Genomic DNA, 16,378 nt, shown 5'->3' with positions numbered 1-16,378 from the left:
GTTTGCTCGTGGATTACCAACAGTGGCATCAGAGCGGTTATCGATTCGGGGAAGAAGAGAAATTCGATCAGAAGGGCACTGTTTTTATTGCTGTACAAAAACAGAGACAGAAGCGGTTATCGATCGGAAGGGAGAACACGGAGTGGTTTCCGGGTTGTTCTTTCAAATTTAAAGAACACAAAAAATAGAGTGTTGCGATTTGGCTGAAGAGATCGAATGGGCTGTCTGTAATTGGAAACAAATCAAGGGTTTGATTTGATTGTTTTATTGTTGTTGTTGTTGTGCGAAGGAAGAACAGGGGAAGAAAAACAGTTTGTTTCTTTGAATCACACCGATACGTTTTCTTTCTTTTGATTTTTCAGTTTATGATTGCAATTAAATAGAAATAAGGGAGATTGATTAGTTTAAGGAGAAAAGGCCAAAAGACTTTTTGGCTTAGGGCTTGTTTGTTTTAAGTGACTGAATGGAGAAAGTGACTGAATGGATATACAATGTCTGTATAGATTAAGTCAATATAGTTATTTTTTGGTTTATTAAGTCAAAAACAAACATATTTTCTTGACTTAATGGATTAAGACAATTAAAATTAAGTCATGGCTTTTTAATTAAGAGTTTATCAAATACCACCTTAGACTATTGTGGGGTCTGTTTCAAAAACCAGGAACAATAATTTGTTTTTTTTTTCTTTTCTTTTATTGTGACAACAATAACAAAACAACTTGTTTTGTAAAGAAAAACAACGTTTTCTTTTTGTTCAAAAGAGTCGAATTGTTGTATAGTTTTTCTGTCAAGTGAGGGTACTTTAGAAAAACGGAAAATACAACAAAAGGGAAAACCTGTTTCTTAGACAAAGACAATTATCAGTTTTAGAATATTGGGTTAGAGTAATATAAGATCAACAGCGGATTAGCGGGACTGATAATCAATAGCGGGATAGCGGGTTTTGATTATCAACAGCGGAAAATTGCGGGGATTGATCTAGATCAACAGCGGAGAAGCGGGTTTGATTGTCAATAGCGGAGAAGCGGACATAGTTGTCATTAGCAAGAGTCGGAAGTGACAATTATTTGCGAGGCAGATTTGACTTTCAACACCAAGAATTCAAAGAAACTGGGAAAGAAAAATAAGAAAATGGCAGGCGACAGATTTAAGAAAAATAACGACAGTGGAACATTAATGTCTTTCCAATGCCGGTTCTCAATTCAACGAATTATACTATTTGGGCAGTAAAAATTAAAGCAATTTTTAATGTCCATGGAATATGGGAAACGGTTGAACCAACAGAGGGCGCTGAAATTGATGAAAAGAAGAACATGGCAATTGTAATGGTATACCAATTCCAAAAAATATGGTGTTAGCAAATTGTAAGCCTTACTTCGGCAAAAGAAATTTGGGAATCATTAAAGGTTGGACACGTGGGAATTGAAAGGGTTAAGGAAGCACGCGTTCAGACAATCGAGTCAGACTTTGAATCTTTAAGGATGGGTGCAAATGAACCACTCGATGTCTATGCGGGAAAGATTAGTGAGATTGTTTCACAAGCGAGCAGTCTGGGACATACTTTCGATGAAAAGAGACAAATTCGTAAACTTCTAAGTTCGGTGCCAGAAAGGTTTATTCAAATAGTAGCAGCAATTGAACAATTTGCAGATTTGGATAAAATGACGTTCCAAGAAGCGGTGGGGAGACTAAAGGCTTTCGAAGAACGTACAAAGAGGCAAACTAAGGAAGAAGACATGGCTGGTAAACTTCTATACATGAAGGAAGACGCTAAGGAGAAGGGTAAACACCATAGATGCGAGCATTGTGGTTGTGAAAACTCAAACCAGAAGGACTTTGGGCGTGGCCGGGAACGAGGTCGGTGGTCCGGGAGAAGTCAAGGGGATGGTCGAGCACAACGGGACAAAAGCAACATAAGGTGTTTCAAATGCAATGAACTTGGCATTTTAGCAATGAATGTCCATAGTGGGAAAAGGAGCATGAGGCAAATTTGATCCAAGAGGATGACGAACCAACACTGTTGTGATTGAAAGTTGGATCAAAAAAGGATGAAGACCTCACTTAAACTATATTTAGTTTAAGGGGGAGTGTTGAAGTTAAACTAAATATAGGTATATATTATAAAGTTTAAGGGTGTATTATATATAAGTGTCAAAGTTAGGAAGTTAAATAACCGTTTAGTGAAACGGTATGTCTATAGGGTGTATCTATTAGGTTGTGTCGGTCCATATCTATATATATGGACAAGCCGTACAAACAAAAACCTTTGTAATCAAACTTGCATATTCATATTCATAATCGAAGTATATAGTGTGTATATTATTGTCGATTGTGTTTGCTTGTGGATTACCAACAGCTACATGGACCATATATGTTCATTACATGTAATACTTTCACAAGTACGATCACAAATTACACATTTATACTATATCCATTTGTGGTGTGATTTTTAAACTAAAATATCCACATTCGATGAAAGTGGTCTACTCTCGTTAGACAACTACGTCGTAAAAGGCAGTCATCCTGGTTAGAAAATGATGCGTCTTTTTTCACCTTAATTAATAACAATTCTGAACTACCAACTCTGGTTATTAATGTGTTTTTTTTTTTTTTTCCCATGTTCATTTGTTGCGTTTTTTTTCTATGTCCATTTGTTTATGATGTGGTTTTGAGTATCAAATATGATTACGTACTTTCTTTTTTTTTAAATTTTGATTACAGTTAAAATGGAACTAAAGTAATGTATTTCCCAAAAAACCAATACCGATCGAAAATTTACAGTACAGTATTCGGTTCTTGTTTTTGCCCAAATTTGGTATCGTTTGGTACCGGTACGATATGGGTTTAGTACCATTTGCCGTACCGATCTCATCCCTAAGTCATAAAGTGTCATCTTTCTACCCAGCTAATCACTCCTGGTTTTGTTTCAAACACAGCAACACTCACTTTTCCACTTTGAGCACCAGTCTCTCCTCCGACCTTCTCAACTGCCGCCATGGCGGCAGCAACCACCCAACACAGAATAAAACATTGATGACACCGTCAAATAATCTATGTACCTGACATAAAGCTTTTAAAGTACCGTTGTTACATGCATTTACAGGCAGCCAAACACTATAGAAATTTTATTTCCTAGATCCAGTATTTAACAATAGCTCGGTTGCGTTTCAAACCATCTTTGTCGAACTGCAAATTACTATGGATCGAATTTGTTTTGATTGTGAAGATTCAGAGGTTTGCTAAATTAGTTGTATATACACAACTAGTAAGGGCAACACTAGAGTGTATTACTGTATTACATATATGAAAAGTGCATGCAGGATTTCATGGGAATAGACATAAACATTTATCCATATACATTTGGTCACTCCGCAATTGTGTGAGTGACCTGTCCTTAACAAAAGTAGCTTTCCAAAAAAAAAGAATTATCCAAATACATTAATGCAGATTCATATGCACTCCCCTTCCTTGGCTGATGACATGAAGGTACGATCAAATTTAGTGCACTTTATACATGACAGAATAAACAGGCGACATCTTTAGAGGGAGATGATAATCAATATACCCTGCATACGTGTATGAAGTGTAATAAGTGACTGTGAGTGGCATAAACGTCTCAACAACCAATAAGGTGTTATGTAGCTCTTGCCGCCAAAAAAGATTTCTTTTAATTAAGCCCGTTCCTGCAAGAACTTTGAGTACGCCGCCCTGCAAACAATCAGATAAGAAACTCCAACAATTATTAAATATGCGGCAAAAGACATCTAATTATCATCTAGACCTAGACCCCGCATAAAGCAGATCCCTGTTTGGAAGTGCCAAGCCACACATGAACAAAATTTGTCAATGCTCCAGCTTAGGGTCAAATTGTCAAAAACATGTAACTGGTGCATAAAAGTGCATTTTGAAAGTGACGGAATTTATATTGAATAATTCAGAAAGAGAAAAGAAACAGATAGTGAGCTATAACATAACATGGTACAGGAGATCAGCGGCAGATCCAGGAGTTTCGATTGGAAGAGGGAGTTGGCAAAACAATGTTTGGCCCACAATTCAAACTTTGGTATGTTTAACTTGGTTTAAAAAATCAAATGACCATGTCAAACTGCTTAAGGTAATGTAACGGGTCAAGTTGGGTGTGATTGTGTGAATCAAAGTTATCGAATAGGCATACTAATAACAATAAAGATAAAATCCAATCGAACTTCTAATTAAGCTTTATAGGCCTACCATTAACAATAAAAATAGAATCCAATCGAACTTTTGTAAGGAAGAAAGAAAAAAATACTTATTTAATAGCATGTACTTGAGCATGAGAATTACCTGCCAAAAGCAGAAAAAAAAAGATACATTTGATATGAAGGAACCTGCCATAAGACAAACGTGGGAAAACTTCATCTAATGCTAGGTAAAAAGCGTAAGCAGTGTAATATGCCACGAAAGCCGATAGATTCAAGATAACGAAGAACACCCAGCTAAGCCAAAGAGGATAAATCCCACAAAGCTGAAAAGCTATCATGAAAACGGTGCACACAAGGCGAATCATCACATACTGCCATGTCCAAATGTTCAACAGGTTGAGGTTATTTTGGTCCAGAGCAACACAACGAGACTGCATTTGATTAAAAAAATAAGTTAGTACGATTGACGATGAATCAACTATGGATACATCAAGAAAGAATATAATAACAGAGCTTGTAGTCCTTGAGCATTAGCTCAATGGTTGTAATACCATCTCCTTATCAATGAGGTCTTGTGTTCAAGCCTTGGGGAGGACATAAGGAAGTCCCTTTATGAGGACTTGGCTTGGGTATTCCCATGTTCAAGTCTGAAGGGGCAGGGTTTACCCCTATTGATCGCCGTGCCTTCGGGCGGATTAGTAGGGGGTTTTCCCCATCGGATATTTGAAATAGACATTTCTATTTCGAGGGAGCTCTCTAGCGCGGACCTGGCTAAGACAACGTATGCTAGACCTTCCGATGTCGAATCGCGACACGAAGTTTCCAGCGAAATTCACCTTTCAAAAAAAAAAGACAACCTGTTAGCAACCATAAGGAGAGGTCACAAGGGGAAAAAATATATTTTAACGAGCTCGGAGAAGCATCAATTTCAATTTTTCTTCAAAATCAAAGTATCAATTTAGTTTTTGTACGGAATTTCAATGTAAGATTTGGTTGAGCCTGCAAATATGAGCGGTTGCGAAATACTTGTGTTGTCTGTTGAGAAAGAGAATAAAAATAGAAATTGTTTTCAAGACCACATACAGCTGGAAATACATACATATTATGTAGGAAACTCATAATTAAAGTAAAACAGAATCCTACTTGAACGAGAGTCACCGGGAAAAAATTAGAAATAAGTCTTCCTCTTATTTTTTTGACGAAAGGCGTCTGGCGAGAGTTTTGATGTGTTAAGATTCATATATGCCTGCAACAAACCCATGAACATAGGAATACCCTATAATTTGATGGATTAGAAAAACACAATTAGCTAGAATACTGATAAAACAAATATTTAAAACCGCCAGGTATTCAGATTTTCGGTTTGTTCAGTGCACTTGGTTCGGCTTTCTAGGATTACATTTTCTGGTGTGCAAAGTGCAAACCGGGCCAAATTCAGTTTACACAGACAAAACCAGAAACCAAATATGAATTTGGCTCGGTTTCTTTTTAAAACCGAATTTGAATCCGGTTCAGCTTCTTTTTAAGACTAAATAAACCAAATATGTATTTGCAAAAACGTTTTCATACCGAATTCAGAGTATTTGCTATTATTAAAATGTGGAAATTAGTTATATTGTAAACATGCTGAAATTCAATAAACACTGCCAAAATTTATTGTAATTTATATGCTAGTGACACCCATAATTTATTGTACTGGCATAAAGTTGAGACGAAAATGATTTCAATAAAGATGGAAAGCCAGTGTGGGCTTTTCACGGGAGAAATAAACACATTAGAGAAAGAAAAATTAAGTGACAAAACTAAACACCAATGTTTCTGAAAGAGTTAGTGTAACTATAAAACATATTTAGAACTTAAATATTATGTTATGTATATAAAATTTGGTTTTCGGTTAAAATCGAATTGACATTTTCTACACAAAAACAGATTACCGAATTCGGTTAAGAACCAAAAACCCAACTTCAAACTGGTCCGGTTTTAATCCGAATGAATTTGTTTCAGATTTCGGGTTAAACGGGGTGATACATAATATTGCTCACCACTAATACCAGCCAAAAAAAAAAAAAAAAAAAGAGGGGCATATGATCAAGAAGTACCAAACCAGCAGAGCATTCTTTGATGGAGTCCAAGAGGAGAAATATGGTCTTATGGTCTTCATGTAGATGCAATTCTACCCATGAGACGATACCAATAACGACATGGATGCTAGCAAGAACCACAATCCTCTGTTGCTCATCAGGTTTGTACCAATATTTACGATGGTTGTAGATGTTAAGCACCATGAAATATATAGGATAAATTAGAATGCCCCCGTAATAGATGGACATCCACAAGCAATAACAATGAAATTCTACTGTAGGATGGATGGAAGTAACCACATCATCAAGCCACGTCCTCACTACTAACAGTTGCAGCACAGACCTGCAGCAGCAGGGAGAAGAGAAAGTGTAATACTACAACAAGCATCATCTGTTTGGTTTTATCATCTATAATCTAGCAACGATTCTCATGGTAACTAAAAATCAGGATCGAAAAACTTATGTGTGTGTGTGTGAGAGAGAGAAGAATATAGTAAAAGAAAAGAAGCACTTTAACGAATCGTGATCATATATAGTTGTCGACTCGTAACTAAAAATCCAAGACTTTCGATTCGTGAAGAATCGGGAGGATATTAAAAGTTTGCAAAATTTAGACAGATATAGAAAACATAGTTTACATACGATATACTGATGAAACTAAACCTGCAACGTACTCTTTTTCATCTTTCTACATACACAAACAAGTTTCTATCTATAAAATCGGAAAAATATGGCAACTGATGAAACTAATTTAGACGACAATCATTGGACCCAGACTGACTAGCAAGTGATTTAATCGACTGTATAACAACTATTATATGATGATACGAACAAAGCAACAGATAACAAAATAAATTACAAACCAAATAATACATACCCTGTATATATACAGGTGTTGGTTATTATAAAACAAATATTAAAGCAAAACAAATAAGACAAGATCATGGTAAAACTGACGCATGAAGATTCACGAATCACAAGTGTATGTATTGATGCACAATGATTTTCATGATACACAGTGAAGAAAAGTCTATCGATTTTCATGAATCTATACATATATATACATATATAATAATAATAATAATAAAGAAGATGATGTATTAGTTAATAATAATCAATATTAATTTATCTGGCAGTTCAATCATCACTCATATAATTAAAACAAACAGGTAGAATTATTGATCGAAATAATAAAAGAAAACATCAAATTAAACAATAATCCCTAAAAATACGAGTAATAGATTTCAGTAATAATGAATACATAAATAATTATATGAAAAGATGAAAAAGGAAAGAATTATGAGAAGTAAGTCATTATCTTTTTTAATTTGTTTTAGTAATATCGGGGTGTATTTTTGAAAGGTAACTAAATGGTCTAAAAGGCTATTTGGTTAAAAAAATTGATATTTTTCATTTAAAAAAGTTCATAAAAGAAAAAATAAAGCCATCAAAATATTGACATTTTCTGACAAAATACAATAAAAAAATATTCAAACAAAATACTTAAACTAATTGAAATGAGAACACTTAAACTACATTTTGATGCATTAATAATCCATAAAACTGACATAGTGCATAACTAATTATCATTATTTAAGTGTTTAACAACACATTGATCCGTCAAAATCACGTTTTTTGTTGGATGCATCATCTTGATGAATATGCATACAAGACGGATGGACAAAACAAAAAACGTGATTTTTTCGATTTTAACGGATCAATGTGTTGTTAAACACTTAAATAATAATAATTAGTTATGCACTATGTTAGTTTTATAGACTTTTAATGCAACAAAATGATGTTTTTAAGTGTTCTCGTCGTTCTTATTTTAAAAGTGTTCTCACCGTAGTACTACTCTCTATATTTATATCTATAAGTATAACTAATAAAAGATAATTCTGATCCTATGTGGCTATCCTCTTTATACGACAAATAAGCATTTTGCATATGTAATAATTTTTTAATTATTTTTCAGTTAATTTCTTAATAATTATATTCTAACTTATCTTATTTTAAATTAACAATTAGGGTGGAGGTCCCTGTCCAATATTACCTCATCCTTCCTTCAATCAAAACCTTCCAACTCACAATTACTAAATTCTACCCAATTCCTACCCAAATCATAGACATAACATACCTAATCTTACTAATTTCCTTTTTATATATATATATTTTAATTTATAAAATCACAAACAATTAAGCCAATATTTAAAATGAGTGTATATAGTTGAAATTATTATAATTATCATTTAAATAAGAAACTTAGCATTACATAGTACTCATATTATTAAAGAATAGGGTATAAAAAGAAAATTTTCAAACTCATATTAACTCATTCATAACTATAACAATACTTCAGGGAATATAATAAATACTTTGAAAATGTATAATTATATATCCTCCCCCTCGAGCCCACCTTCTTCTTCGTATAATCCTGCAACATCTCTATTTTTTTTTTCTAATACATGTGAAACCGTTGGGAGGGCTGGGACCGGTAGTTGACGTTCTAATCTTCAACCCAACACTCGGTTTCACAAGCCAATTTGATACCCGATTTTTCATACCCGACTCCTACCCGATCGGCGGCGGCGTACCCGATCGTGATCGGAAAACCTGAGGGCTTACCCGATAGGTACTCCCTCCGCCCTTAATATATACCAAGTAATATATTCAAAATTTCAAATTCAATATTTTCTAATAAAACGCCGATGGTATTATCCATGTCCATTATTTTGATCAATTATAAAGTATTAACTTTTATTACTACGTACCATCATATATAATTAATTTGGAAATTATTATTTTGTTACATAACCACCACCTACATTCATATCTAAAGCCCTAAATTCGGGTCACCACCAGCTCTTTAATTGTGTTTCCAAATCGTCGTCTCAGATTCCATCCATCCATCCATCTAGAAGTTGCAGCCACCGACGTCACGATCACCACCATCACTGCCTCCGTACCCGCTACCATTACCACGTTCTTTTTCTTGATCCCAATTCCTTTTTCTTGATAGATAGTGATTATAGAGACTGTGGTTATGATGTTTAATTGTTTAGTGGGAGAAAATAGAATAGAAATAAGAAAAGAAGTGTGAATGTAAGATAGATTTATATTTTTCGTAGTTATACCGGCGAACGCTCCCAAAGGCGACCCTCTCGAGTTTCCGGCTGTTTTCTAGTTGGCATGTGTTTCACTTTCAGCCCCTCATGTGTGTAAATAGGGATTTACATTAATACCCTCACGTGTTTAGCACATATCTAGTTAACGGAAAAAAACAAACATCGCCTAGAGGATGGACCTTGATTGCAAAAATATGTCAACTTTAAGGTAAAAATTGATATTTTTTCACTTAAGGAACGAAAGGTGAAAAACGTGCTAATTTTATAGTCGAAAAATGTAATTTATTCTACATTTTTATAGATACAAAAATAATGTAAATTTATCGTGAATAAAATAATGTAGGCAACATATTTGATGTTATGCCTCGAAGGAAATTTAATTTATAAAAATGGCTGACATTAGCTAATTAATAATGTTTTATTATGGTTAGATGATGGCTATGATGCACCGAAATTCTAAATAGGTAGGCGTACTCGTTTTGGAAACTCCATAAGAATAGAAACTCGTACGAAACGTTTCCTTGAAGTTTCCATATATACCAAAACGTTTTTGTGAAGCTTCCGTACCGTATCTAATTAATATTAGGATTTCAATGAGCTTTTTCTATTCGAAAAACGACTGTCATTTTGTGATTATGCATACCCCAAACACAAACCAACTACGTTATACAATTGAGATCACCATCAAGATTTTTCTATTTCAAAATTCAAGATATCTTTTTTATGACTTCCATTCCTCTTATCGATCCCGGCCCAGAAAAGGAAAATGAGGTGTACAACCTCCACTTTTTTTCTCTTTATTCGAACTATTGATTTTCGCCGTGTTGTAACAAAAACACGAATGATATACTATATTATATTCTAATAGTTATATATATATTTTTAAATGCAGTAGAGTTGATTATTAAAAGTTTAATCCAAAATCACCGGTCACCATTAAATATATGTTATAAAATTATAAATATATAATTATACATAAGCTCTCAAGTCTCAAGTCTTTCTCTATATAAAATCAATATATTTTTATTTTTTTATTATCGTATCTTTGTCATACCCGTATCCTAATTTTTTTATTTTTTCTGTTTCCCGTTCCCGTGCCCTTTCACCGTATTCATTTCGGTGCTACATAGGCCGATGGAAAATAGACGAGAGAGAGTAGATGATTGTATTGTACCTTTATGTGACGTGTGTATATGCTATGTGTATAGATGATACAAGAAATTAACCAAGTTCTACTTAATAGCTAATTAACGGTGTTCAAAAGCTGTTAACGTAGACACTTACATCTTATCAATAGTTGATATTGTAGTATTAGTGGATATATTCAGGTTTCCATATCTCCTATGTCGTTTGATCAAAATATATTAGATTTTTGTTCTAAGTTTTGGAGTTAAAATATCATCGTTGGTAATTTGGTAATTTTTGTTCAAGATGTAATATCAGTCTTGTCTCTTTGTTTAAACTTTTCAGAGCTCTAATTTGGTATTTTTAGACTTTTTCTTTTGGCAAGTTTTTGCAACTGATTTTGACTTCCCTTAATTTGTGGTAAAAGTTTTTTTTTTTATTCCCCTCATTTTACCTTGCTGAGATAAAACATAATCCAAGCCACCCCCATTTGACCCGCATGCCATTCCTTTTATGATCTTTTAATTTTGGCCTACAATTTTGAATGTCAATATGGCTGAACAGATGTTATCTGGACTAGGTTATATACTGTAGTAGTTACGAATGTTATCTGGCTTACTTTCATTTTGCTTCTTAGTTTTTTTTTTTTTTTTTTTTTTTTTTGACAATTGCAAAATTTGATTTCAATTAACATATTTCAAATGAGTTCTATCTTATATACTGCCCATGTGTTTTTTTTGTACATTCACGCAACAAAACAAGGTACAACCATATTTAACCAACACTTTTTAAAAATACCGCCACAACGCGTAGACACTCATCTACTTGTTATGTAGCTCTTGCCGCCAATAATGATTGTTTTTCATTAAGCCCGTTGCCACAAGAGCCTTGAGTACACCACCCTACGTACAAACAGAGTATCAGACAATTAAAAGTTAAATGCCGTGGGATATCGAAAAAAAGAAAAGGATGAAAAAAAGCTTTGCTTGTTTGATAACATGTCCTGTACAGAAGTTTGGGAATATAATTTACCTGCCAAAAGCAGACAAACAAGATCCCTCTGATGGAAAGTAAGTGGGAAATCTTGTACGGATGCTCGGTGGAAAGCGTAAACAGTGTAATATGCTACGCAAGCCGATAGGTAAAAGATAAAGAAGAACACCCAGCCAAGCCAAAGAGGGTACAGTCCACAGAGCTGTGATGCTATCATGAAAACAGTGCACACAAGGCGAATCGCCATGTCAAACAGTTGAGGAGCTTGAGCTTATCTAGGTTCAGAAGAACACCACGAGGCTGCATTCGATCAAAAAAGTTATTCTGTTAGTAAAATCAAAGACAATGAGATCAATTATTACGAACACAGCTAGAAAAAAAGAAAAGAATTGAACTTAAAATTACGGTGTAATTTACACTTATCTTCTAAAAAATAATAAACCATTAATGCTTTTTTAGTATATTCAAGGGTTGTGATGAGCAATTACCATTGATCGTAAATCGTAAAAATAAACTTAAACAAAAAGCTTGAACTATGAATTGGGGTGCCAGGCCTTGGTGATAGTGTAGGACCAAGGCGACAATTTATCAGAAGAAAGACCCACTAGCAAGCTAGTGTGACGGCCCTTTTCCCCCTCCAAAAATAAGATTAATATCAAGTGGGTCGATGACCCGCATATCAGATATTAAACTGATAAGAACAGATACTACACTTGATCTTAGCCAAAAGGCCGAGAAAGGTATGCCTCTTCCCTTCCTGGCCCGTTTATTTTATAGCCCATTCATGCTCATTCTACATCTTGCATTAGCGATGTGGGACAGGAAAACAAAGTCATGTGCTCAATTGATATATGGCTTACGGACATTGCTTTTGTCATGTCATGGACATTGTGTTTCGGTGTTGTAACTTGTTTCTGCTAGTCTAAATCACGACATCACACCTTATACATGTTTCACTCAAGCTCTATCTTTATGCTCTTTGTTGTTGGTTCCCTGGTATAGGTTTGTTAATGAGGTTTGCTCAATGGGTGATATTCTAGTAGCGTATATGGTTCAATCTTTTGTAATTAATGTGTATATATTTTCACTTCAAATCTTATCTTACTTCTTAATAAAAGAGGATCCTTAAAAGTAGATCCTTCAAAATTGGGGGCTGATTTGTTCAAGGATAAAATTTATGTGTACAAGGAAACTTTTATACATAGACTATTATACCGTTGTATTATTCATCCATGTATACGATTTGTTATTTCATGTGATAATACACATGTTTTCAATGTTAGGACCTCTCGTTGAGTTCTGTAGTGCCTCCAACGTAGTAGTGATTTGCTATATTTGTTATTTATCATATTGTAACTTTTATAAAAACAACATTAATGATTTGTTATTCCTTGTGATAATTGCAGACATCGTTTGATGTTAATCAACTTCGTAAACACACAATGATTTCACCTCTCTGATTTGGGATTTTAACATCCATTTTATTAATCAATTTTTTGGTATTTGGTTAATAATCTTTTTCAAAATCACATGACTTTTGCTTAAGATTTTGGACTTAAACTAATATTTTGAAATAATTTTCAAGTTCTAATATGATTGTGCCGTTATCTTAAACCGCAAATTAAATTGTCGTTTGAATATAAAGTTGCAACTTTCAACAATTAGCCAACATGAAACAATGAATGAGGATTCTTGTTCATGCTATATATGGAGGTTTGTTGCTGGAAGCAAAACGTAGAAGTGGAGGGATGGGAACGTGTGAGTGGCTAAGGGCTATTAAGGCCGTAGCCAACCCCGGCGTGGGGTGCTCGGCGTGTCCCCCTCCTCCTCTTCTTGCGTTAGCACCCCCTCTCTTCTTGCCTCTTCCTAGCTTCTTTGTCTCTTCCCTGTGGCGCCGAGCTTAGACGAGCGGTGGTGGGGTCCAAGCGGGCCATGACCTAATGTAAACTAAAAAAAAAACAATATTTTGTTTTAATTTCAATGAAATGACCGTTTGGTTTTTTTTTCCCACCTTTTATTTAAACAACACCACACACTCTTTTAAAAACACACACACACATTATTCTTTCAAACAACAAACAACAACTTAACAACTCAATGCAAATTCAAAATCAACTTAATAAGCACATCCAAAAAAAAAAAAGAAGATAAAAAAAGCTTGCTAATTAGTTTGATAACATGTTCTGCATGTACAGAAGTTTGGGAATATAATTTACCTGCCAAAAGCAGACAAACAAGATCCCTCTAACGTGAAGGAACCTGACATAAGAGAAAAAGGGGAAATCTTCTGCAAATGCTCTGTAGAAAGCATAAGCAGTGTAATATGCCACCGAAGCCGATAGATTCAAGACCGCCCAGCTAAGCCAAAGAGGATACATCCCACCGAGCTGAAAAATTATCATGAAAACAGTGCACACAAGGCGACTCACCACATACTGCCATGTCCAAAAGTTCATGAGCTTGAGGTTATTTAGGTTCAGAAGAACAGAACGAGGCTGCATTCGATCAAAAAATATGTTAGTAAAATTGACATTAATGAGATCAATTACCAATAGTACATATATAGCATCATCTCCACTTTTGATTTCTCTTCGAAATCAAATTAGTGTGGATTTAGTGTCAGATACAAGGTAAGTAAAATAGAATCTTACTTGAACAAGAGTCACCGGAAAAACATTATAAACAAGTCTTCCTTTAATTTTTTGAGAAAAGGCATCTGAAGAGAGTTTTGATGAGTCAAGATCCATATATGCCTGCAACAAACCCATGAACATTGGGATAGCCTGGAAATTTGATTAGAAAAATACACAATTAGCGCCTACAATATATTTATTTATATATATATATATATATTGCAAAAAAAAATAAAAAAGAGGGAATGAAAAAGAAGTACCAAACGAGAACCACAATCCTCTTTTGCTTATCGGGATTGTTCCAATGTTTACGATGGTGGTACACGGTAAGTCCCGGCAATATAATAGGACCATGAAATAGAAGAAAGAGTCCGTAATAATAGGCGTAAAGCTGTATGCAAGAAATCGGATGTTCTTTTAGAGAAGGGATGGAATTTACGGAAGTAAGGATGGAATCCATGGAAGTAAGCATATCATCAACCCACATCCTCACTGCTGCTGACAAATCAATCAGTTTCAAGAAGTTTTTACTTTATTCAAGCTATAGGTTTAATTTTTAATTATAATGTTCTATGTTTCCACGAGTATATATAATTTTGGCAGGATTTTATAATTGCTTGTTCCCTAAGAACAAGGGATGTATATATGTTTAGGATAGGATATATATCTTCTTTGGGTACGTAAATAATTCTTGTTTTAAATACCACGGGGATGCTAAATTTGCCTTATGTTTACTTATGGTATCGTAAGACACAGTAGTTTTTCTCTTGATATTTAGCTGACCATTGATCACAAGACACGTAATCGTTGGTACGTCAAATTTAGGTTATATATATGATGAAGCATGTGAAAGTGGAAGCATCCTTGAAGGTCTTAGACCTGAAGATCTAAACGAACTGAAGTTGAGGCACATACATATTGTCCGGAGATGACCCCTCCTCCACCCCCGGAGTATATATCACACTTGGTTAGACCGGTGACTTATACAGTATTTCATGGATGGATGGAATACAGGCGGTATATATTAATATTGCTTAGAGAATGCTACCAAACAGAATTTGGTGCATCAGAGGAGGAAAAGCATGTCGATCTTTCTCAATTAAAGTTGAAGAAGCGTGTGGAAAGTTATAAATAAAGAGTCACTCGAGCCTACACATGTCCCATTTCCTCTACTTAAGCCTGTGATCAACCTTTGCTCATGTGGGTGCTGTCATATATACAAAGACAATGATAACTACAAACATGTTGGGGACATAAACTAGCCAACCCGACCCATCCATCTATCATAATAGCTCGTACGTAAAAAAAGTATATGCAAGTAAAAAACGAACTTGGTAAAGACCAAGTCGACCCAGGAACTAATCGTGTTTCTGCACCATCACCAATTGATTGCGGGTCAACATTTTGAACGATCATCTAGTTAAAGCATAACCCTGGTTAGTTTCATGGCAGAATCACAAGAGATCGAATTTAAACTTCAATATACTTTTGTATGTACAAAATTAGAGATACACATTGTTGAAACATGATTAGACACCAATTTGCACATGGGTTGAATCAATAATGACACTTGATGCCATAAGTATAAAGAGAAAAACAGAGCCGAAAACATGTATCTGATCGCTGATACATAGGTAATTCTTCAAGATCCAAGTACTTAATGAGAACTTTCAACATCATTCTCCTTGTCAATCAACTCGCCATCACGATTTCACACATTGGGGAGAGTTAAACTAGATGCATGGTTTTTCATCAGGTAAAGCAACATTAAAACGGCTTCAGGAACTTGGTGATATCGCGTAAACTTTCCATTAGATATTGTGTTGCATTATAGATTGGTAAGTAATGCTTGTTAGGAAAAACGTTAAATGAAAAATTAATAACTCGTAAATCAATCCATAAACCAAATTGCGAAATCAATTAGGTACCAAACCAAACAATATATTAAAAAGCCCAAATCAATTGTAGATAATCAACTTTGATTTGGTTTGATTTCGATTTCTTTGACTTGAATCTATATATTGAACACCCAACTTAGGGTTACTATTAACAAAATTCGTAAAAAATATTAGTAATTCTATTCTATCCTAACAATTTTTGTACATGCCAGTTAATCATTATTTTTGAATAAATGGGGTGAAACCCTGGGTTCATAGATAAAAGTATCAAGTCACAAGTTTCAAACTTGTAAAAAAATTGAAAAAATTATATCCTATAATCCATATGTGAGGATAGTATTT

The 16,378-nt window shown here is 34.4% G+C and overlaps 1 long non-coding RNA gene and 1 pseudogene across 1 annotated transcript; both read right to left on the bottom strand.

The window, feature by feature from the left end:
• Nucleotides 1-11,193: 11,193 nt before the first annotated feature.
• LOC122594354 lies at nt 11,194-12,233 on the bottom strand. Its single transcript, XR_006322972.1, has 3 exons — nt 11,994-12,233; nt 11,545-11,805; nt 11,194-11,414 (listed from the first exon to the last, which is right to left on the bottom strand). It is a non-coding gene; the product is annotated as an uncharacterized LOC122594354 (long non-coding RNA).
• LOC122594713 lies at nt 12,044-12,249 on the bottom strand (annotated as a pseudogene).
• Between the last annotated feature and the right edge of the window lie 4,129 nt (nt 12,250-16,378).

This window comes from Erigeron canadensis, chromosome 3 (genome assembly GCF_010389155.1).
Source record: "Erigeron canadensis isolate Cc75 chromosome 3, C_canadensis_v1, whole genome shotgun sequence".
Classification (NCBI taxonomy): Eukaryota; Viridiplantae; Streptophyta; class Magnoliopsida; order Asterales; family Asteraceae; genus Erigeron; species Erigeron canadensis.
This window is presented reverse-complemented; position numbering and strand designations above follow the sequence as displayed.